At 44.6% G+C, this 26,122-nt stretch overlaps 1 protein-coding gene across 8 annotated transcripts in view; it reads left to right on the forward strand.

Moving 5' to 3' along the window:
• The window catches only part of LOC111249179 (nuclear receptor subfamily 2 group C member 2-like), a 121,993-nt gene that overhangs the window by 38,441 nt on the left and 57,430 nt on the right, over positions 1-26,122 (forward strand). For 6 of the 8 annotated variants that reach the window (XM_086988322.1, XM_022802717.2, XM_022802718.2 and 3 more), the window contains one exon: positions 18,655-18,704. The exons of 1 other annotated variant lie outside the window; for it this stretch is intronic. The gene's annotated coding sequence lies outside the window, so the exon portion shown is untranslated. Of the gene's footprint in view, positions 1-17,435; positions 17,628-18,654; positions 18,705-26,122 lie in introns of those variants that run through there. One more of the 8 variants, XM_022802722.2, reaches the window with a different exon arrangement.

Here is a 26,122-nt window from a genome sequence, read left to right on the forward strand (position 1 = left end):
CACGTCGGTCGACAACCCCCTCTAGCGGCCGGTAGGCCATGCATTTTTCCGTTAAGCGTTTGATTTTTTTCCGGTGTTTTCTTCCGAATCTCCTTCCTCATGGCGTAACACGATAGCGTGTATCATTGCTGGACCCGTTATGGTCTGAAAGCAGCAGTTCTGACTGCGATTTGTTGGGTGCCGAAAGAACGTTCGGTAAGTACAGTACCTACGGCAATATGGTTTGCAAACTTCGTTCACTTTGCTAGCAGCGACGTAATGAAGAACCTCTCTAATCACAATTATGCGCTAAAACTACTGAAAAGTTCAGGACTATAGGAAGTCCAATACAATAATCACGGCTTCAATTATTACGTTATACGAGAGCGTGCTTATTGGCCACGAATCTTGTTACGCGTTAACGATGAACGGTGTTACAGCTTCGCGAACTCATAGCCAGAATGTTAGTCGATCCAGGAAGTCGATGTATGCCTCTCTACTTAGGCCTTCCTGGGTTAAAGCATCCGACTGAGCGCAAATCGGTGACGCATTGGCGAATCGAAGTAGAGGTTCGCCCGTTATCACAGCTAAAGCCAGTTGGCCGTTAACTGCAACGAGTACCTGCATCGACATACCTGATAGCTTAGGCGCCAGCTATCTACGAATTATAATAAAGTAGTTCTGTTGCTACTTATTTAACTAGGTCGCGCGAAGTATCTAAGTAGAGGCAGGAGATAATTTACCTTTTGTCCTGTTAAAGATTCCACAACTTACGACGTATAGGATATCGGTAAAGCGAGGGTTGGTCTTATGCAGAGTCATCCGAGGAACAGGCCCGGCTTTCGTTTTCTCGTTGCCTATCCTAGGTCCAATTGTTCATGTTGCATCCAAGTATTAGGGACAGGCCGACGTGTGTGACCGCATCGCTCTTTCAGGTGTCCTGTCGCTCGGTCGTATGAATCACTCACGATGATACTCTGTAGCAAATCTGATCTAAACTTAATTGGGTTGTTCGGCGCCTCTGCGCAACAAACAGTTAATCATTACCTTTAGAATGAGATCGAGCGCAATCCGCAGACACGCTGTGGGAACTAGTTTTCTAGGACGGAGTGTTTGTTCATACTTACGTCTGATTAAGTCAACATCCGAATAGAGGACTCGCGTTTCGGAACACGAGAGAATGAACTCTTGAACGAATACGGTACGTTCTGTATCAAAGATATAATACCAATCTGACCTATTTAGCTAGTGTCGCTTTTACTCCTTCTAACGTAGAAGTTCTTTTACAAAATAGTAAAATTATGGTTACATCAACAATCTAGGCAAAAAGTGCATGTGTTGACTCACGAAGCTGACCCACATTCGCGCACGCCCCGAAGACCGTCGGAACGTCCTCAGCAAGCAAACGGGCCTCTAACTCCGACACTGTCAGCCTGGCACCCGCGTACATGCAATCGTGCGTGCATGCATGCGCAGGAGCGTGTCACTTGAGCTAGCATCCTGAGAATTTGTGCTCGCGACACTGTGAAGAGTTTCTGCTGAAAAAATACCGCTTGTTAACTTACGTTGTTCTTATTGATCCAAAGTTCATAAGAAGAAAATTTACTAACGAAAAAGCCTAATATAGATGCTATATGAGCCAGTGTTTTAAAACCACACAGCGGTGGTGGAAATAGCTATTTTTTCTCGCTCTGTCTAACCTCAGCGAGCACATGAACGCCAGTCACAACTTCATCATCTGTGTGAGCCGAGTATAGACTTACAAGTGAGGCTGCCTGCGAAACGTCACTAGCGAAATGAAGCATTTGTCTGATAGTAACGTATCGTATAATACACTGTAACCCACCCAGACGTCTGACACCTGTCACCTACTGCAGACCTGAATCGCTTAACTCGCCAACAATCGCAGACGGCGCTGTCTTTTAGAGTTTAGCTTAGCGTGTCATCGTTGCTGTTCTTGCCCTAAGTGTCCTAAGTCCCTAGATGGCCGAGGTTTCCAACAAACGAGGTTCACTAGGTCAACAAAGGCAGGCTTAAGCGTGCCTTCTCGTAGACCTGCTGTTTCGCGTCCTGGCTGTGTATTGCTTTTGTACCGAATCTCTTGTGCTATGGTATTTTGTTTTGACACTGACGAGTTTAGCCAGTGCGAGGTTTCCAGAAAAGCACTTTCGATTGTGCTAAACGGTTAAGCGTGACCGTGAGCTCTGCGTACAGCGATACGCCCTATTTCTTCGTCGTCGTGGTAGCCGCGGCTAAGGAAGAAGTCTTCGTTTAATGAGGTCGGTGAAATCGCTGGACCCCGAAACTCAAGAATAATTTTATCGAGAACACTGCAGCATCCTTCCATATAGCCGCTGACTACTGGCTGATACAACGATGACGGTAGATTTAGAGCTTTTCCATGTTTTGTTTAAATGGAGAATTAATTTAGCCTATGCGACTAGGCCATACCGGTTGATCGCTGGACGAGTCATTGCCATTTATTAAGCTGCTCACAAGCATAATGTTCCTATGTCTTTATAATGTATCTATGAATCATGTTATTTGTAAAATTGTTGTCCTAAACGTTTTATCATTTTGCCTGATCTTATAGCCTAGTTGTTACATGTTATGGCCGGCCAATACTTATGTTTAGATTCACATAACCTTTATGGCACTTGAAATCGTAGTCAAATTGGTTGAGCCTTAGATGTTTTATATGGCGTAGACTAATGTCAGGCTGAATGGCGGCATTTGATTAAGTATAATATAATAATAATACAGAATATAATAATTTCGCTAAGTCAAAACATAATAAAAGTACCTCCCTACCGGGACAATGTGTGACAATGCGACGCCCTAGAATAAATACCTTACCATACTCGAACTTTTCTTCCAAGAATGATTGCCAGTTTGCGACACTTAGCTACACGTATTTGGCCATAAAAAAGTTTCGGATTATCATATTGAACTAAATGCGAGATGTCGATTGTTCCGACGGAAATGCTAGGGGCATATATGGTTAATGCTGTAACGTTCTATAAATAGATGACGCCTTTATCTGCCGCGACAAAATCTGGAGAACGCAGAGGTCAGCAATGTCATGACCGATACGAATAAGTGAAGTATAGTAGGCTGTTGCTGGTTAATCTGTGTAGCTCAATAAGTACCATATTTTGATAAATTTTCCATAAGAATCAAGCAAAGCCCATCGTTTTACCCTGCATTAGATTGAAGTCTCTATGGCCTTACTTCGTATCCGTAAGGTTCGAGGTGTGCGAACGACTACATGTAAGTGTTGTTGCCTATCCTACATTTGTAGTTGATGTAAGCGGCCTACTTGCAGGCTACTGGAAAAAACGTTGCAGTATTTATAGCACGAGGTTATATATAGCCCGTGCTCGAACGCGTCAAACTGCCAGCACCGCTGCGGCCTCACGATAGCGTAGCGCAAAGGCTACAGCTGCCAAGCTTTCAGGGAAGACGATTTTCCTTTGTTTTAGCGGCAATTGTTGGCATGAAGAATGAAACATTAACACGTCGAATCGACACGATGCCGCACTAAATGCTACTGTCTATGAAAAAGCGGCGCTGCTGCATATTGCGACGACAATCACCAGCGTAATCACGCAGCTAGCGCCACTCCCCGCACGACTACTAGCTATTTTAACGGATGGAGTCCCGCAAAGGGCTTCTGGTTGCTGGCCGGTGGCTTCTCGCAATTGCCCCCCCATAGGTCGACATCGAAAAAAAGAAGGCTAGGAACAAGAGGCAAATCGACTCATCATTCGCCGCAACGATTCACAAACACAAAGGCAGACAAAGTTACTGAGTTCAAACAAACCGAATGTCACTGCCACCCATCGTGGACACTAGTGGGTTGAGGCGGCGAGAACCGCGATGGAGGCAGCAGACGCTACCATTATCTAATCCGATCGACAATCGCTCTCTATAGACGTTTTTTCTCGGCTTTATATTTAATAATAGTGAACTTTAGCCACCGACTGTCCTAGGTGGATGCCTACGATAACACACATGAAAGCTTTTCTTAGACAACGATTACTGGCGTACATAAACGACGGCTAACTGATGTCTTTGCGCGGGAAAAAGGATGAAATTAAGTAGACGTAGGGATGGACAGCAGTTTCTTGTTGGAGGATGCTGAATTCTAACATGAATCCGATTATGTGAACATAATACAGTGAATGGTTGGCCTTGTTAACCTACAGGGGGTCCTGACGATATATATTTCCAGTCTGTGTGAGTCTGGAACGTATCAAATCAATGCATTCGTTGATGTTGAAGGGGCTCTCGGAGAAAGAAGATGTTAGATCGAGTTGATTGTCCGCACGCAGCTACACGAGCAGGAGCGAACGCGTCGCCAATGATAGACAACGTTTAACGAGGGGTCACCCGTTGAACTTTGTTTAGTTCCTGCTCATTGTCTATAGTCTTGGAGGAAATATCACGTTCAGCTCCGTGCCTACAAGTACTTTTGATCTCTATACACAGCTCGTACAGCCGAATAGTAGATGTATACCTCATGATCGCGCGGTACCTTTGGACGCGACACTGTCATTAATTAAACTTTAAAACGTAGGTGACAGCTGTCTTGGTAGTCGTTCGCGTAGGGATTCGTCAATCGTCGTCTCGTTCGACGGAAGCTCGAAAGAGACAATTAAGATAAACGGCGACTGTGAGCGAATAGGTTCTCTGCGGTAGCACAATGCTCAGTGTAAAGATCGGTCATTGCCTGTTTCCAAGCGGCTCTATCTCAACGAAACATGAATACATTACCATCTAGCGGAGGCATATTTGATCCATGTGAAATAAAAACAATACAGAATCCATATATCATAACCGAGTGATCCGTTAGTTGATCACTAACTACTTTGGTTAGTTTTTTTTTATTCAAAAATGTTATATGAAATGTCAAAAAAGCAGCAATAAGGGCCAGTCTCGATCTATCATTGCCTATCGCCTACTAGCCACAAGGACCGCGCAGCACCGGCAACGCCATCTTCATCGCACGGTCCCGACACTCTTACAATTACCACCACAATTATAGTTTAAACGGCCGATGCTTGACCATAGTGAGGTTGTCACGACGTTTCAAAGGCTAGATACGATCGACGGACGAGGAGATCAATGCTAATGTGGTCGCTTGATTCTCTGCTACAGTCAATTAGCAGCGTAAGTTCATAGAAAAGTCACGATCTCGCAAGTTGATTCAGTGCAACATCTGTCTTTGTTCAACAGCTGAGCGTGCAAGCCTTTGTACAATTATCAATAACCATGGTGCAATAGCACATCCCCCATATACTCATGTTGTATAAAATGGAGAACGCAGAACATCAGGCAATTGCATCGATAGGTAACTTTGCTGGAACACAGCCACTTACAATTTTCATACACTAGCCACTTGAGCATCGCTACTGATATTGCAATATCTGTTGCTCGACTGGGGCAACAATTAGGTTCTATATAGTATTTTGACATATATATATATCCATACCATATCTATGTAAAGTGCTTGTGATGGTCTGTTGATTGCAGATACATAAGTGGGTTAGTGGGGAGTGCGGCGAGGGAATTTTGGGTTAAAGCTGGAAAAGCAAAACTGCCTAATAGGACAGTTCGGTGTGTGCTGTTTGACGCACTGAGCTGTCCCGTTAAGCTTGTCTTGTACCTTTGTCTGCACATATAAAGCTAGATGGGCAAAAACAGTGTTTGAAAAAATAATCGTTGTGTAGGACCCAGGTCGCACGACTTCTTCTCGTGCAGCCTTGCTATGCCATAGAGAGTACGGCGCACTGAGAGTACAGAGAGGTCACAGTCCGCAACGAGAATGAGAAAAAATGGAAAGAGGACAAAGCGGCTACAAATCTGGGTCACAGGGCAGCTGGAGTGCCTGTCACTATATCTGTTGGCGGCAAATGCCACCATCCCCACCACGAGCTACGTCAGCACCGACAGAAACATGAACGGTAGCAGTAAAGACGCCCAATAATACTCCGAGAGTTAACGCTTGTTCGCACCCAGCACTCTCGTGTCTTGGCCTTTTCACTTCTGTCCCATTTTCAGGTAGAGACAAAGACTGTTGCCTGCGATCGATGGAGGCTTAAACGATGTCTCTATAGCCTTTCGACCGATCTCTCTGAGGTCATCGTGTTGCGAATGTTGCCATTGTATTGCAGTATTAGCGTACATCAGTGCAACGCGCCCATATACTACCGAAATCGTAACTTATTAACCATTCAAGCTATGCCATTATGCGATAGCTGCAAGCACTATAGAGGAACTGTGAAAGACAAAAAAATAATCATAATAGAAAAGCATCAAGTTTAATTCGAAAACCACCTCCTGCATACGTTTATACAATCCTATGCAGTGTCGTGGATTTCTTCAGCTGAATGAACGCTTTCTTCAGTATCCCGGTGGATGAAGCAGCTCATTGTCGTGAATCTGCGGCGTCAACCGATTCAGCAGGTTGCCGCGGTATATACAGTAAAAGAATGATATAGTAAATATGGCGACACTGCCTTATCTATGCAATATGCCGTGCAGGTTACTACGGCACGATCGTGTGGCCGCTGCGAGCAGGACTTCCAGGACGGTGTAGCCACTGTTCACCGTCTAACGGCTGTCAGCCCGTTGGTTGAGCACAATGACTCACCGCAGCAGGGCATCGTGTACAAGACAGAAGGCTTGAAAAAAGAAATTAATGAATTTGGTTAGACCACTGCGGCATCGTGGCCCTTAGTCGCGTTGAAGTGGCAACTGGCGAACTTCAGGCGCACTGTTCGATTTACAGGCAGATATAGAGACGCAAAAAATGTAGGTAGATTGGTTACGCTGTGCGCCAGTGTACAGGTTGTTTCAATTAATGTATATCCTCGCACACGATTTCTATGTGGGTGAAGCCGTTTGCAGCACTATTGCGCGCCGCAAGATTTTCAGTATGATCGAGTGATGCTAGTACATTTTCTATAGCTATCTATTACATAGCGTATATCAGTGAAAAAAAAACGATTTTTGTCGTAATGCGTATGAAGCTCATGTTGACCGCTTAACAACACCACTGATCCCCGGATTATTCGGCCTGAACAAACAAACTTCGCGTACGAGCGGCACGCGTCCGTGTGAGTCTGAAGGTGAACCGCAATTCGGGGATTTTTCGTCCTGCTCCTTTACGCCTCTGATATACCGTGTCTAGTCCACGTACGCGCAGCACGTGTGGCGATAATTAGATGAATATATACGTACTCGTTTACGGCAACGCCTTACGGTAGTCAAACGCGTCTAGATAGACATTACTGTGTTGATCGGCCTTCGAGATTGACCCGATCAAGATTCAGCGTTATTGACAGCTACGTTTGCCAGACAACTAAATAGAAATTGAGCAAAAAACATTTCGTTGAACAAAAACATTGGCCAATCACATCGCATAGCAAACTGAAACGTCTCAAGACGTGTAGTAAACTATAACACGCATTGTCCAGTATTAGGCAGAATTACTGCTTCTATACAATAGGAACACTCGTCCTAGAACGATACAAAATTATCATCTACTATTACAATCCAATTACTATATACGAGTTGAGAAGCCCCTACTGAAAATACTTGCCGGTAATTATTACCCGACGGCTATTATAACGCAGACCTAATTATGATTTTAGCGTGAAATTTGGGTGCTCGTACAGTTGAAACAAATTCCAGCCAGTGAAGCGTGCTTCGATCGGCGTAGTGCCCCCCGGTGACCAAATCTCGATGTGAGGCAGGAGATGCTGGAGACAGCCGGTCTCGTTTGAGGGCCGGCGACTTTACCGATTTTCACCATTGACTTTTAGGCGTTGCACAGGACGGAAGGGTCAGGTCGTAGGCCGCCCTCACAAAGATAAGCAACAACCATCATTATTAAAGCCTAACGACGAACAAGGAACTTACCGAGAACTTACAAAAGTAGACTGTACGTATGATTCAGCTCGTCAACATTGAGCCGTGTGAATTTTTTAGAAGAGAAGTAACTCGACTTACGTGACCGTTAGACTGAATTCATTCTTACTGTCTTGCTAACCAAAACGTGCCCAGCAATATTTGTCTGTCTCAACATTGAAAGTACTAAATGTGCTTGAAAAGTACAGCATTTCTTGCCTTGGACATGTTCTTAAGTCTCCAAGACTTATACGGCTCATGTGAGACTACTTCGAAGTCGTTGATTAGAAGCAAATACTATTGTGTGTGTTATGTCACGGATCGTTTGGCCACCAGAGAACCTGTGAACACTCAACGCCGCCAAAAACGTGGTTCTGCTTTAAAAGATCCGCTACGCAGTGGCTAATCAAAATAAGCTCAGAGTTTACGTTGGCTGACGATATCTGTAACATAATATCTCGTAGGACTGATAACCAATATCACGAAGAACAGTGACATTTGCACCTCCAGGCGAAGTTGAGTAAAACTCTAAAATAGATGCACTTATGATCTGTGGCTTATCTACCTTCTTCTAAAGTTGAATCACAAACGAATGAATGCAGTCATTTGGCATAAATAGGCCTTGGCCCGAACCCTCCTAAAAACCAAATAAAGTCGGAAGTAGTGTACAAGGTCACCTCATGGACAATAAAAACGACAGTGGCTTCTTGGCCGAAGTTTAGGCGATACCGTGTTCTCTGTGTTCAGAACAAAAAGCTGGGCATAAAATACAAATGGGATACATGGACAAATGGAATTATCAGTAATATAGCAGTTTATGTTATGTGTTATTCCATTCTAATTGCGTTTTTAGCCCAAGTGTCTTAGCTAGTCGGTAGCATGCATATTAAGTACTATGGTATATCGAAGATTACGTTTGTCTCTGCTGTTGCTGCCTTTGTTATTGATATAGCGATAGAGAATCTTATTTGTCAGACAGTTCCCTCTATCGCTGTTTCGCCCTCTACTCCATATGAGGTTTTTTTTTTATTTTTTTTATGTTATACATAGTAATAGTACTTCTATTTGTTTTCCTGTATGTCTGTCTCTCTGTCTATTTCTGCTCATCCATCCGAGCCCCATCATCGTCACCTGATAATCCAGTGATGTCCGTACATCTGTTCCTGCCCTGAATCAATGTCTTGCAGATGAATAGAATGAATAGCTTCATGAATGACGAGGCAGAGACGACTACGATAGCTCTTTAGCGGAATATGAACTGTTAGCGTATCAGTCTTAGCTAGAGCTGTTTGTGCGATCTACGGCAGCTCGAAAAGAAATCGTAGTTGCGTTGTTGACATTTGGAGGATTACTACCCACGTCGTCAGCAGCGAGTAGGGGCGTCCTCAACGTCGCAGCGTCATAGTAAGCGCTGTACAAGAAACTAGTCCCGCAGAAGTAAACGAAGGACGTAGTGCTACAGCGGCACATAAGGACTGCGGAGCCGCAAGATCGAGCGTCCGTGCGTGCGTGCGTGCATACCTCACGGCCTCCGTGGCGGTGTTCGAAGATTTTTTAGAGCTGAGGCCTTTTGAGGCGCGACTGACACCCAAGTATCAGCGAAAAAAATATTCAAGCAAACCTGGGGGAGTGGGGGAGGGGGTGTTGTTTCTTGTCGATGTTACGTATAAAGATGGTAGGCAAGCTGCTAGAAATCTAACAAAAGTAAGTCGATCAGCCCCCACCTACACTGATTGTAGTAGCAGCAGCTTCACTGCAGCTTCTAAGGCAGTTTGAACTACATAGAATAGACGCAGTTCAACGTAGTGGCGGTCGCATTCTGTAACCGATTTCTGCTACACCCGCCCGTCCTTGATCAAGGTCAGTGCCGGAACTTCCAAGGTGGCAGCAGTTTGTTCTGGCAGCGGACGGTGGTACCAGCTGCTCAAGCAGCTGGGTCTGTTACCGCGGCAAATATGACTTTAAAAGCTCTGCTGCGTCAACAATACTAAAGCCCATTGATATGACTGATAATGATGTTGGTTGGTTGGTTGGTCAGCTGACAGCATTGGCTGGCAGCAGGAAGCAGTGCCCCACCCTTCACAGTTGGCTGGTCGACTGCGATGCCGACAACAACAGCATTGTAACGGAGCAGTAGCAAGTAGCAACTACATAGAACAGAACAGTCCCAAGAAAGCAGGGGGTGCAACAGCAACACCAAGAATCGACATCCCTCAAACATTATCCCCGTGGTTTTGATCGTAAATTCAGTTCTATAGCTTGAATCTAGCACCGATAGCAATTATAAACAGAACAAGAAAAAAAAAAACAAGTAACAGCAGCATCATTGTCATCACAGTATAAAGAACAGTGAATTCATACGTAAAAATATCAGCGACGCCGACAGGCTATTTTCTCAATACTGGTAAAGCGTCGTACAATATCTGCTTTAGCCAAAACAAAACCGCTATGATTATCGCTGCTGTTACCATTCACCACCGATTGTTAGCGCTAAGATAATGTGAAATTTGGCATTGGCCGCAGCCAGACGCGACCTGCCGAGCGCGTCGCGGCTCAAACAGTTTTATACTGCAACAGCTGTCGACGGCAACGTAAGCGACACCACGAGATGTGCGCGACTCATCCATCGTCGCGTCTTCATGTGCTCTCTCGGTCCTTTTCGTCGTTGTTTTTGTTAAACGAAGAAGATAGCAACGAAACGATCGAAGAAAACAAAGAAGACTGTATTTATATATGAAGCGTCATATAATAGAATTACTACATACAAAAGTAGTCGTACTATAATGGCAATCGTACGACACTAGTATAGTTCAACGTGTGCCTATCTAATATATATATATATATATGCGTATGAAAAAATGACGAGAGATTACAACAGAGCTATGCTATTTTTTGAAGCGACCCAGATAGGTCATGCTTATTGCGCAATTAGCCAAAGACAGCGGATCACGAACAGCCGTGCAGGGCAGAAAATTTGCACTAGAAGCTATGGCCCGTTGACTATTTTAACTTGGACTTGCGACGTCACCATTTTGCAACGCATAGCATTTACAATAAAAAACCTCTCCTGTATATATAGCAAAGAAAGGCTTTACTACGCTATGGCGTCTAGACCCTCAATGTTCTGATTACTTGTCCAGACCCGTACGCGTCAAGTGATGATTACGTGATTTGCGTATATGAAAATCAACGTTCATACCATATTGGAAAGCCGTACTTAAATTGTTAGGCTATCTTACGACAGCTTCGACGCCCGGCTGCATATATATATATATATATTTATGCAGTCGGCGAGAATTTCGCTTAGTTACATTTGCTACCAGTAGTCAAAAACTATAGATATGTACACTCCCCATGTGTAAATTTTCGTTGACATGCGCTTGGCACAGGCGTCAGCGGTAACGCCAGCGACGGCGGGACACTTCCTTCATCGTGTTGTCTTCGTACGCGCAGACACACGCCTTGACCTTGTAATGTGTCATAATCGTGCGAAGGCAGCAAATCGTTACTGCCTCGTCTACATGGAAATGCACGCGCATACGTACACAAAGATATGCGAACAAACGAGTATACACCCTCAATGTAAATATGCTCTATGGTTTGTTCGATGCTATCTTTTACATCGACAAATCATCGTTAGGATCAAGAAAGCCAGATCACACTATGACATTCGAGTGTAACACTATCAAATGGGGAATTATAATTTTGTTCAGCTGTTAATTAATGTAAACACATGATCGAAGTAACAGAAGTTGGCAACAGAATAACTTTAGCATTCCCCGTTGACGAGGTACTATATCTTCTTTAGTTCTAATCTTTCTTTGCTTTGGCTGGCTGCCTTTGGCATGATACAGTCATGATCCTTTACTGAAATTAAGGAGCCAGGTTTGATCCGTTCGAAAAGTCTACTGGGAATTCACTTACGGGCACACTGGCAGAAAAGTCTTTAAAACAGTTAAAGCTCGTCCAAAGGTAAGATTGAGTAATAGGTTACTAGCTAGGGCCGGCCGCTTGGCATAGAACTGGCCATTTGTTGGCCAACACTAAAAAGTCGAATGGCATGGGAGCAATGACAGAGACGCGAAGTAAAGCCGCTGTCCTGAAATCGCTCTGTGAATCGCGTTCTGCGCTAGTCAAATTATTATGTGTAGCTGTATTCTCGTAGCAAAAACGTTCTGCCTGCACCACGCTCGTCGTCGTTGTCTTCTGGGTTCAGTCATTGATCAATAGCAAAGGCAGGTGACACGCGACCTGAAGCCCCATGGATTAAAGCCAGACCGAGTCCGGTCGTACGAAGTGCTCCAAATTATGCCTTGAAACTATCTCCGTCGCGTAGTTGCACAGACTTCTAATAATGTGGATAAGAGGCCTGATACTTGTCCGTCGTTTCTTTTAAACGCTCGCCACTATTATTGCTGGGCCGGGCGTGCGCGGTACACTGCATCCCATAATCGTCTTCTGCTTCCGCTGACTCTGATCACGGGGTAGTGGTTGCTTCCTATTGCTGCTGTTTTTGTTGCCGCTTTCTCGACTTCAATCTCCTGCCGGGAGCTGACAGGCGGCGATTTTGCGCGGCCAACCTGCGACGTCTGCGTCGCACCTGCCTCACCCCCAAGAACTTCAAGGTGTTCAGCACTCAGATGAGCCACATTTGTTTCGGATTCAATGGTACACTATTTGTATACGCTGACCTGCTGTTCGCGGTTCTGAACGCGTTTGTTAACGATATGTACACAACGAAACAAAGTGGGGATGTGTACCCAGTAGACGTCGTACGACCCTGATATATTCACTAATGTGATCTCGTTGATCGTGTTCCTCTTTGTACTCGGACGAAGAGAAGGAATTCTGAGACTCTCAGGCCTCGAAAGTTGATTGGTTTGTTGGTATCCTCCATAATCTGAAAATGGTACATACTGATATATATATTTTAGTGTTCGCATAAATATCAACTATAACTAGTAAATAGGTTACCAAACGTGTATAATTTAGTGGTATAGTACGCGAGATCGTATAAGTGATTCGCTTTTAATGTTTGGCGTCGTTCGAGCATTGCTTCCTGTTTTATGGCTAAGATTGAAGCGTTACTCTTTTTATTATTAGCTTAAGATCGTAAAAACCAAAACCCCTACGTAAACGAGCCCCTAGTTCCATAGGCTGACCTAAATTGGCACTTTAAAACCTCATTTGTTTTGCTGTTGAGCCCCAACAGAGATTACATATAAACGTAGAACATATTGATAAGCTGGTGCACCCCCCCTGTATTTCAAGCTTTACGTCCGGTCTCGCCGGACCTAGACCAGAACGTGTCTCTAAATGCGTCATCCGCGAACCTGTCGCGGGCACGTGTGTATTTGTAAAAAGCAACAAATTTAATATTTTTGCTTGTCAAAAAGCTGTAGAAATTTTCCATATAGCACATGAAAAGATATTGCAGCTAGATAAACTCTCGAAATCAAATAGCGGTCAAACTAATTAGTTAGAATTTCTTGTCCGACCCGTATGACTGAGTTTGTCTAGCATATTCGTAGGAGGTACAAATATGGAAACTGTCAAATGCTCTAATAGAGTCGAACATGTATCGACTTAGTCTTCAGTGATGAAGACATTCCTTCGTTTGTGACTTGGATATACTACCGCGTGTCCGTAAGTGATCCTCATGATGAGAGAAATGATAGTCGCAATGAAAGGAAGAAGTGCCAGATCATAACTTGTACTCGAGTTGCTCATAGTACCGCAACGGCGTACGTACATCGGATTGACTAGCGGCTTCAATTATCCGTAACGTTGAATCAGTATCGATAGAACAAGTTTACGATAGTTTAAGTTTACGATAGTTTACAGAGTTTCGCTAATGACGAACGTCAACGATTCTGTTGCGCTAGGTCGCTGTTGATGTTCTCCGACTTAAAAATGTACATCAGGAAAATCAACGAGGTGAACATGAACAGCTGACAAAACGGTGATGGGCGTCATCTGGAGCAGATGGCTTTGCTTAGATCTTAACGGACACGAGGCAGTATCTTAGATACCCATTCGTGTATTAGGTGACTGGTGACAAATTGGCTTTTTGATAGACTGTTAGTATCTAATTCTTTCAACGTTAACCTCCCAGAAGAGCCCTATCTCCGTTAACCTCATTTCCGTTAACTATCGGACACAAAAAAAACAAAATACCCATACTGTATGCAACGCGGACTACTTCGAGGGTCATTTGCCCCCGCGAGCATCTATGATTATGATGAACTACAAGCAACGATGATCCTTTCGTATCTTCGCCTAGCCCTTCTTGTCTTACAGCGGTCCAGAAGGATAATTTCGGTCTAGTTTCTATGAGATAAAATCTGCGAATCACTGCACTGCGAAAACCGCGCCTATGTTCTTGCATGCATTTAGGTTCATTGCGCGAAGGATATACTAACGTTGCGAGGCACCGTTCTGAGATGTCTGGTTGCGTCCATACAACAGATATTTTAGAACCGGTGACAACGATTTTATTGGTAGTCATAGACCCGGCCTTTGTAAAAAATCATACGCAGCGCCGTCACCACTACTGAGCGCCACCAGACGGCGGCGGCGGCGGCGGCGGACACCGCAAGTCAGGATAATAACGATTAAGATCCTCGTTCATAGATAACATATATATATATATATATGAGTAGATCTGTCTCGTAGACTTCGATTTTTTCTCTTGTCCTTTCGTTTGTTTTATGAAGCTGTCGGTTTGTTACTGGACGCGTAATTAATCGGTAAACATCAGGAGCAGCACGTTCACGCAACTAGATTGCGTCAGTGGAAACTGTCAGAACAGCAAACGAGGCCTGGTGAACAGGAAAATGGATAATAGGGGCATTAGAAGCATAATAGGTAGGTAAGCTATGGCTAGAATATTCAGTGCAACTACTTTTCGATGCGTTGTAGTGTCGCTTTGTCGACCAGATAATTAGTTGCGTCGTTAGTGAAACGTTCGAGTTCGCGTATGCCTTCGCCGGAAAAGCACGAACATTTTCCAACATCGGTGACAATCTGCCACTTGCTCACCCCCCTTTTTTACACTTTCTTCTTCTTCAGCATATACGATAGGAATAATACAAAGCGATCCGTAACGACTGTCAGTAAAACACGATACTGGTACTGATTATCGTTCTAGCCGCCATGGTGTGGGCCACGAAGCAAATATCCTATGAAGTTATAATCAGTTATAGGGTGGCTTCTTTGTGTATGGCCGATTTGGAGCGTAATAATCTACATGACGCACGAGCAACATCTACTGTCGCTATCGGTAGTGGTGCAAATTGATATTTTGCCCTAGTGTTACTGATTATTTAGGTACTTAATTAATATAACAGTTACCTGATGATGAATCGTGGTCGGCGCTTGATGACTTACTACTTTATGTTGCCTCGCTTACAAAAATACGTTAGTTCTTGCGATTTGACGTAACTGCTACAGTGGCGGTGACATGGATACGAGGCGGGCTAATTTGAGACAATGACCACTGTTGATCTTGATAGATTTCTGTTAACTGTGTGTGGTAAGATCTACTCAAAGCCGATACGGTGCGAGATAGCTGAGATTACAATACTCTCATGGGGTCAGGTACGTGTTCACGCCGACTTAAAGAATACAAAGTTAAATCGGAATGGATAACGTAATCGTCAGTCAACGAATGACACAGCCCCAGCCAAGACACAGTAGCGGTATGTATGTTGGCCAAATCATGAATTTGACACGATTTGTCCATTTTTTTTTTTTTTTATAGCCGAGCATGTATTTGAGGCGTTAGACATTAATGAAATAGGCAGCTGAACATGAAACGACTCTCCGTGTTAGCCATGACAACTTACTGATACCGAACTGTTACAAGCGTTGATATTATATCAATAATGTATGCGTTGCTTAGACAAACTTCGTTATATATTAGGTTGAAGGTATTTGACGTTTGATCGGTCGACTCAAACGTGATCGATTTGATAGTGCGCGTCTGTGTATCTTGAAACAAAACTGAGTATTGAAGGGTTTGTAGTTGAAGGTAAAATAGCCATTGAAGGGGTTGTCCGTTCGTCGCCCCTGTGTTTGTATGGGCACGATTGGTGACCATTATCCGCTGTATCCATCTTGAATCGTAGCACGAATAGGAGCAAACAACATAGACGATAGCTGTAGTGCTGGTCGACGAGCGGCGCCGTTTCTAGCGCACTGTGTCGAAGCGGGGTAAAGAGTAAGCGATAGACGCCAGACGCTAGCATAGTGGACAGGAGGCTTTTGTCAGCATATTCTATCGCCTTCAGATGCGCCAGATGTACCCACGAGAAAAGCAACATTATCAAGAGTTCGCCAGAGGATTTCAACTAAGAGCGTCGCAGACGAAGTCTTTCAGACGCCTTCCCGCCTCCCTGTCGCTCTCCACCCCATGATACACCCAACAGCTAACAACCTCCAAAGCTTCCTCACCCGTTCTGCTCAGACAGACGCGTGTACACAACGCTGATGCAAAAACGTCCGCAAAGACCCCTATCTCCCGAACATCCCCTCGACTTTGATGACGCACGCTTTTTTTCGTGCATATGCACTTGCATACTAGAAACCCCCGAGCAACTGGCTGCGGTGTGTCTACTTTAGATTGTGGCCTGCTATTGCCGAAATCGCCGACATACCTATGCTGTGTGTGTGTGTATGTGTGTGTGTGTGTGTGTGTGTGTGTGTGTGTGTCTGTGTTTCAGCGCCCTGAATGTGCGTGGACATTTTTGCGCTATCGGCCAGTCCTGTTAAACAACGTGGATAGGAACAGCACTCTCAGCACGCTGACCCCCAGAACTGACTGTGTGTGGACGCTGTCACGATGCTTTTCGATGGCCTATTGCCTGTAGCTACCCCCGCACCCCAACAGTTGCTCTACGAAAAACCCCTCCCGGAGAGTTTTTGCCTCTAAGTAGAGGAATCGCTGCACCAACCCGAGCTTTCTCTCTCTCTGTCTATTCTCTACTTCAGTTGTTCAGAGGATGCCGTCTAGACGCGTCTGTTCCCAGTCTGAGCGGGAGGCTCTACGAGAGCTCCGGGTTTTGGCTATCTTCGTCTACGTCGACTAGGCCCAGTTTTCAAAAACCTCTTTCTCCCTTCAAAACGACACTATGAACTCCCTACACAGGCAGTTCAAAGGGGGGTGGCACTGCTCTGCGGATTGGCCCCTTTATATAGAAAGAAAGGGAGTTCATTTTCTAATTTTGCAACCCCAGCATAGGATTAGAGCATTTGTTCATCATTGTAAACCCTTGCTGTTGTTTTTATCTTTCTCTCGATTTATCGATTTATTTGGGGAACACTGTAAAGTGTAGTAAGATTATTGGGCACCTCATGACAGAACACTCGGGACTGTCGTGTGTCATATAGCGGACGAAGGACGATAAATTTAAGCCTGCACTAGGAGCGTGTAAGCAGACGAATATAGAAATTATACTACTGGTCTGTTTGCAAAGGAGTCTCTTCGTAGCGTTTTGTCCTTAATTACCTTAACCGCCCCGCCTAATTACCGCTCTTAAAGTTCATTTAGAATCTAAAATGGCCTTGCAATTATCGTCGCATCACCCATGACGTTTTTCAGGCTCAGCTATCGAAACTAGGGCTCCTTTGGTACGAAAGCACAGCGCGGATCAGAGTTGGCCTGCGTAGTGAACATGGGTTTGCTTCAGTCGCGGTTCGCTCCGAGAACGTCAACTAAGTCATAGATGCATATGGTATCGTAGTATCATCTCTACTTTTTCCTGTACATATACCGTAGCATCACCAAACATTTATGCAAAGATGAAATTCATGACGACGACTTTACTAATAAGCGTTACGCTAACCGATTACAACACGGGGGTGTGAAACGAACGTTATACGAATTAACGGACAACATTTTGACAAATATACCACGACATGGATCTTGCTTCTGTTGATTTACGACAAACACATCGTTACGAAGCAAGAACGCTCACAACGCGTGATATTACCTGTACGCGTAAAATTTGCCCCTTTTCGACATCTCAGCGTCTCCCACTGAATGCCACTGCTGCTATTTAACATCACGAGCAATGCTATCGTCCCTTGTGACACCAATCGTTTTGAACAGCCACACCAAACTGATTGTAGCTGAGTCATACACGGTTCCCCAAGTCAAGGTATCATCTGTTTGCGGCAATGTGGCCACCCAGCTTATGTAACGAATCACGAACGATTACTACCAACGAAGATCGCGTCTTCTGGCTGGGTCTATCAAACTGATCGAATACGATACGATGACCCAGCGACCTTATTGTTTTTCGGTTATTCTATTTTAGTGTCGTTTTTAATGCGAGATACATGTACAGAGCTGTATGGGTATTATGTCGTGTGGGCGAGTGTATGCCCTGAAAGATTCTTGCTCACGTTCCTTTTGTCTGCCGCTCCTGGTAACGGCAGGATTCGCTATGCAATCTCAATAATTCTGTTAATTACGATTAACAACCGAATTAGTATATCGATATTTACGTTATTTTATAATGTACACAAGTTGAAAGTTGAATATGCTATTGATCCATATACGTTCGGCCTAGAAGACGTTCATCCTGGAAATAGCACTAGGCATTTAGAAGTGTGTCCATTATTACTATGAAGCTTTGTTGTCCTAATAGCGTAGCACCTAGTGCGTACCATAGTCGAGAACTAAATCGATTGGCGGGAACTTCAAGACTTTAATAGCTAATCATCTATATTTCATTAGAACATCTGTTGTTGTTGCAGGTGTGTAATGCTCTTCACGCTGGCCAGGGGTAGCTGCGCCGTAAGTGCAAGTAAGTTATTCTTTGTTTTTTTTTAAATCTAACTATTAAATCGAATCGAAAAAAAAAGCCAACTTACACTTCCGTTGCAGTGCCAGCACCGTAATATATAACTGGTTATTTCTAATGTTACTAATTGTAGCTATTGTACTAGCAATCAACAGATAGGCAAGCTTATTTGAATACAACTATCCAGGTCGCAGCCAACGGCAAAGATAAACGATACGCTGTACAATTAAGCATTTTCGTCGAAAATTTCATCAGGGACCTCCACCATCTGGAGGCTTAAACCTGGATGGGTCCTCTTCGTGTGGCCGAGCGTTTTTATGCCCTGCGCTTTCTGTCTATCTGCCGAGCTATTCACCAAAGCACTACCCCTTTACGGTCGCCTAGTTGCCGGTTGACAAGCAGAGTGCTAGCAGACGTACCCTCGTGGAGGTACCCTGTTACACCCCTGTGTGATTCTAGTGGTTCACGACCAGCGACAAAGAATGCCAACAGCTAGAGTGCGCTATGGGGGCACGGCGAGGTCTCCCACACATTTTTGGCGCGCTAGAGCTCCTTTCGTATGCTCTACATTTATGCGTGAGATAATAATACATATTTTGGTCGTTCCTAAAGTTGCACGGTAGCACAAAGATGCAATATACATAAATATGTTACAGCAATGACAAAGATTTTTTGGTAGCAGTAAAAAATGCATTGGAGTACACGCATTACCGTCGACAACGATAAGTCCAAGGATGAGCTAGACTCGGAGCAAAGACTCCTCCATCCTTTGTCCACTTCATCCACAGCAGGACACAAAGGAGCGCAAGGTGCTACCAGCTACTAGGATGACTACAATAAACACAAACATCATCAGCACTTTTCATTTTCTCATCGTGTGGATGCTTGAATACTTCATCTAGCGACGAATAGAAAGCACACGCTCAAACAATATCGCATTGAAATGCAATATCTCGCATTCGCTCTGTGTTATTACTGCGTTTGTTTAAAGTTAAAGCTGTCTGTCTATATCTTTATACCTAAGTTTATCCTACATGTATCGCTGCCATTTCTGCCTTTTTGGTCACTGTCTTGTCATCATTATTGTCACCTCTCGGTTTGCTGGTCGGCGGCCTTCTGATGATAGGACTTAGGACTGAAAATATAAGGAACGGTTTCATCTTAGCTCTCCAAAAAATCTAATGACAATAGTCATAGTGACAGTAGGAGTGACGGCAGAAGCAAAGCTTGTACAATGAAGCATACAATGAGCCGTCTGCGGACATCGCGAAACAACTTAAGGCACCTGTCATCGACACGAAAAAGCTCAACTAAGCAAAAATTAAATAAGTATTTAAAATTGTATGCCACTCGACGTATGTATGTATGTATGTATGTTCGTGAACAGCGCAAATCCGCAGCCGCTTACTGCTCCCCACGACGCTCGCTATATTTGCTGTTGTGACTAATGCTGTTGATCTTGTTGGATTCGGAGCAATTCTCTTAAGCATGCTACCTTAAGCAGGCTTATTTAACTACATATACACATGTACTAGCGGCACGTCTGTAGACTAGAGTACTCTGCCAACAACAGACAAAGTTACAAAAGGCTGTAAAGTTTCGATAATGGCTAGTCAGGGTCGCTTCCGAATGTCGATACCGCTTAAAAAATTTTGGATAGTTCTGCTCTACCTAGGTTTCATAGCGGACTATAGCGTCTAGCCTCTGACGTACTGCTTTATGTGACTTGTTGCACGCCTGCCATGCAATGATAGATTCGACAATTGAAGCTTTCTTCATTGATGTTAGGCCATCTCAAGAGCCGACTATAAATGAACGCTTCTGAAATTTCAGGCTTCTAGTAAGTAGTATTCCGTAACTTAAGGTAAACTTATTTGCTGTAGCTGTGGAGCTTTACCTACGTGCATTCGTAGTGTTTCTTCTTAATAAATTATTAAAACTATTTTATTTATCGTTCGCTACTGCTAGTTCTGATTATCTACTAACAATTGGGGTATTATTTTTGCGTTCGGTCGCGCCGGAGTGTACGATGGCACTGTCTTCAAAGGTGCGTTGAATCATACACGCGATATTAATGAATTTACCATTGATTAAGGGAACGCGAGGTACGTCTGTATAATTAGATTTCAGATGTAGAACATAAGGTACGATATCAAACACTTCTAAGCATTTGCCTGTGATCCTGGGAGGCCTTACTCAGAGTTAGATCGAGATGAAGATTGGACCATTATTAATTTCGTATTTTTATGAATATATCCAGCGTCATAATACGGATTTAAGGTCAAAAAATTTGAAAATCGCCTGCTTTATATGCAATACGCACATTCACACGCAGACACATACGCATATAAAAGTTGACCTTTGTGGCAAACGAAGTCCTCAGGATTGCCGAAGGACTAGTCGATAGTCCAATAGAAACGAATGGCCTAGGAGGCTCCCCCGCCTGTGCCATAAAAGTGTTCTACTGATGTACCTACATATCCAGCATTGCTGAACTTGAAAAGCCATTATCGAGCCGTACGTAATTCTACTTAAATCTTCGGATGGTGGAATCAGCGCGAGGCCGTCCACTTAGTATATGTCTTGATCGTAAATATTGTTATTCTATATCTATGGACAAAGCCACGTGTCCGCATTTTAGGTAGATGGAAAGGAAGAGAGGTTTTCGACAGTATACCAATCGGGATCAAGTTAAACACCATTGAAAAGTGATAGAGGATGAGAACAGACGCACGGTTTGTAGTTAGGCGGTCTACCTATTTTCGTTGAAACCTGCTTCCAATATTGTTTTATGAAACATTTCTTGAACCCTGTATACGTTTATGTGGAAGAGGCCCACTGAAGGATCGTAAGACTGATGCTAACGTCATGGCCACATCCAAAAGCAGTAGCACAATATTGTAGCCAGATATGTGCTACATATATAACTTCAGCAAGCGTGAATTAACCAATTGTGATGTGAATATATTGAAATCAGGACGGGATGGTTTAGATTGTTATAGTTACAAAAATATATTGTATATGTGAGATAACAGCAACCACTGCACTTCAGCGTCTCTATGAACACGGGGCAGTTAAGGGAAGCCAGCTAGCTACGCGTTGAAGCATGGGATCTGTGGCTTGGCCGCTGTACCTTCTAGCCACGAGAGGATGCTGGGCCCTATGCATGCAAAAAGGACAGATCGTTATCGGAATGAAACTAGACAACGAAGAGTTAAAAGACACAGGATGAGCGTGAGAGGTCGTAAAGCGCCATGTTGATGAAATAGCCCAAAATGTTTTCCTGTAATAGAAAAAGGACACACAATTGTGCTTCGAAAAACATCAGTAACGCAATAATAGGAACGACGTTGTCGCGGCTGATTTCACATCACTTTCGTTCTGACCACGTCATCGACTGTTGATTGGCGAATACCCGCACACACTTGCCCATCCGTGTTTAGAGGCCAACCAAAGAAACCAAATCAGTCCGGCTGATCGTCGCGTATCGTTCATCGGCAATGGACGGCTATAGACTCAAGCACGTAGCAATGCTGCGTTCTTTCACTACTATTTGAGTCCCATAAGTTTTGCCGTGAATCGTGTAGGTGGTCATAAGACCGATGCACTCATGCCATTGGCCGACGAGGGCATCCGAACAATTGTACCGCCATTGAGATTGCACGGCGTCATGGCATGTCGGATGTGCGTTTTCCGATCGAACACAGACTTCAGCTGTGCGATCCGTGAAGTGAAGCCAGGAAATCATCCAGCTCAATAATTCAGGCATTGACGACTTCAACCGATGAAATGAATAGTTCCAGTGGGCGCTACATAATGATGCCATTGATTCAATGCATGAAATCAGTAATCACAAATGCGTTCATTTGGATGAGGGTTTCGTGTCTGAATGAGGAAAAAAGTATGACAACGTTAAAGGTTTCAATCATTTACGAAGCTTGAAATGGGTCAATATATGTTAGATAACTCCATATATCAAATATAGTTTTACTGTATTGAATATAACTATATCGCACCTAGTTTGCGGCATATTGGGGTTGCTGTATAACTGGAAGTAAAAATGGGTTTGTGAACATATGGCCCTTGTGCATACCGTATATTGAGGACTCTATCACTGAGGACATTATGAAGATATCCACTGAATTTGAAACGATCTAAAATGATAATATGAAGCAGACCTTCGAGGCACATTGTAGCTTATTCATTTAACAGTGTATTGCGTATACTCCAATGTAGTATTTCCCGCTTGATTGATTTAAAAAAGCCAGTAGCTTATCTATTGAACTATACGATACCCTGTAAACAGCAACCTTATCAGGTAATATTGGTATTTGTTCCTGCGAGAAAGAAAGAAAAATAGAGAATTATTGCTATTGCTATTAATGTTTCATCACGCAGGGTCTTTTTGTCAATCCTGTACGGGGGTCGGCTAGACCCGTTCATATGAGTATGTATGTATTAGACAAATACTTAACTGCTAAGTGCTTCAATATTGCTAAAATGCGCCTGTCGTAGCTGAAACTAAGTGGGATTGCAATGACGGACTGATGGTAACGCGCATAGCCATTGCTATGATGAACAGTCACATCATACGCTCAAATAGCGCGTCAAACGGCAGAAGCTATACAGAAGCGCATCGGTGTTTTTGTAAGCGTGAACTTGTGCGTCTCCGTGTTAAACGAAGATATATGCAGGATGTTGAATGTAACAGACTTTGGCAACGTTAGCAGTAAATATAGGGGGATAGATACAGGTCTTCATAGGCTGGTCGACTCTTGCCGTAGAATCCCTGTCTGAAGATTCACGATTGACACCCGAAAAAGCCGAGAGGGTGGCGAGGAGGAGCAGAGAAAAATACAAAGCAAAAGTAAAGGAAACTGACATAGACGAGTGAGAAACAGCGCGAGGAACCTGTCTAATCCAAAAAAACAGACTGAAGACGAGCATAGATCGGCAGATATGAAGGAGCTTGTCCCTGGCATCATCATCGTCATTGCATTGCTTGCTAGCTGCATGTTTGTGACGTCTGCAGATAATGCACTAGTCCACGGAGCCGCTGTGGGTAATTGCTCCACTCACAATCTGTAGTAGCAGCAGTAGTTGAGGCTGGTCTTTAGAGTATTTCGCCTGCTAATGCCACTGCTGCTGATTTTGGTGCTTGTCCTGGTCTCATCGGTGGCCCAGCGGCTATTTCTAGCAATAACGATGATGCTTTACCATGTCGGATCTGGCCAGTGTGTCCTAGAGCGACGGCATCCTATTCCATCTGTTTCCCGTCAACCCCCGCCGTCCGAGCCGCCATCCAAAAAGCAGCGGTAGTCGCGGCCGCGGAGTGGTGAAACCGTCCGGGAGAACTGATGTTGCTCCTGCCGTTGCCGCTCCCTCCGACGTGTCGCGTAAGAAAACGTCCAAATCGTCTAAACAAGCAGCGCACCAACGCCAACCGAACGCTTGGAGAGATAAGATGATGAGGGGGTCCTTCTGCGGCTAACGACAACAACAAAAACACCTCGGCAGTGGCAGCGATAGCGGCCCATCATCCCGATTCTTTCGACTTTTGCCATGCGCGCCCTGCTACTGGTGCTCCCTAAAGTTATCTCATGAAACCGAGGGATGAGTAGAGTAAAATCATAGCACTTGCCGTAGTTGGGCCAGTAGTGCTACGGCAGTTGAACTAGCGGTGCTTCGTAATGCCAAGAGCACAGCATTAGCCGCGGTGGAAGCCATCTAGAGTGGGGGTTGGCAACGGTCATGGATCGATGCGCATCGCTTTACGTAGCGTTTTATTCTTCGGTGCTCATTCGCGCTATCTCCTCTGATTCTAATGACTAACAAGCACACAACCAGCCACGGGCAATCGTTGTGAACTCAGCTTGGTCATTTTTATCATCTTCGTCGAGAACTGCAGCTTCTGTTGCAAACACCGTCTTTGCTGCTAACTTCTGCTGGTTCTCTCCGGTTATTGGACGACGGCAACGGCAGTTACTATAACCACCGACTACACTGGTGGATCCAGCGCTGTAGACCACCATCAGCGGAGGCAATCGCTTTTGCAGCTACTGCTGCTACCATTGCCGCTTCTGAACGAATAACCGAACGGCTCGGGCGCCTCCACAAGCAGTCGAGCTATGGACGACTGGTGACCACGATCTTGAACTGCGCGCGGTGCTCGCGCCTGCCGAGGCCGTTACCGATTTCGCGAGAAGCTCTTGTAGGCGTCTAGCATGGTTTGGGCTCGTATCTGCACAGGTCAGCACAGATGAGGGCACTTTACGTTAGTTTACGCGCTACTACGTGTGATCCACCACACGTAGTAGCGGGTAAAGTGGCGTCGCGCACTTAAATCTGAGGTCCGATGGCAGCAGTAACTATGGCAGCTGAAAATTTTCAGGCTGTTTATCGTCATGGTATATAGAAAAGCAAGGAACACGGCGTAGGGGGAGACAAGGAGGTCAAGGAGCGTGACTTACGCTGCAAATGTGGTAAGGTGTTCGCTGTCGCCTTTGTTTCCATTCTCAAGCTTCACGAGCATAGCACCACGCCTATGGAGCAACACGCGCTAAGCAGGAGAGCTCTTGTCTGTAGCTGCGACCGTGGCGGCGCCTTAGAGTAGCAGCTAGTTCAGCTGTTCGCCGTTACAACAAGATCGGCCAGAGATGCCTTGGCTGCCACTGAAATTGGACGGGTGGAGGCCGGCGCCTGGGGTGCGTCGGCATTTTTACGGCTATAACTGATCCTGTTGGCAAGACCGCGGCAAATGGCGAACAACTCAACAGCTTAACAAGTGCCGCCGGACTCATCATCCCTCAAGATCATTGCATGTCCAAAGTAGGACTGCATTACGGGTAAAAGGAAATGAGGCTCGTCTTCAGGGTGAACCCCTTTAGTCACCGCCGGTTTCTGCGATGGGTTGTTATTTCATTCTGATTCGAACGAGGAGAACGCAAACTTTGCGATGTTCCAAACAGAGTGACGACTATTTTCGCGTCAAATCTTTCGCGCTAGCGCTTTTTGGTGCATTACAATCGTGTTCCTAAGAGTTTTTGCGTCTTTTGTGCGTCCACGGCTCAGCATACCCACATTTCCCAAAGTCAAACACAGAACTATCTAACGCAACGGCCGATTTGCTGAAGGCACGTAGCGGTTGTTGTTCCCCATCTGAAACAAGGGTCGATTTCCGTGTTGAACGTTTCGACAAAACATGACGCGTCGGCGAGCTACCGTAGGGATGCCTAAATCAATGTTCATTTGGCCGTGTAATAACTTTGTTTTTAAGATTAATCGGCCTTCGGATCGACTAGTCGTATTATACTTGCACACATATTATGATCATGTAAGCCAGTTGAAGCTTACTCAAGGAAGATTTCCATGTGTGATCCTGTTTTAAGGCCAATTTCGTAGCATCTCCGTAATTTGTGACA

Source organism: Varroa destructor, unplaced genomic scaffold (assembly GCF_002443255.2).
Source record: "Varroa destructor unplaced genomic scaffold, Vdes_3.0 BEIS01000004.1, whole genome shotgun sequence".
Taxonomy (NCBI): domain Eukaryota; kingdom Metazoa; phylum Arthropoda; class Arachnida; order Mesostigmata; family Varroidae; genus Varroa; species Varroa destructor.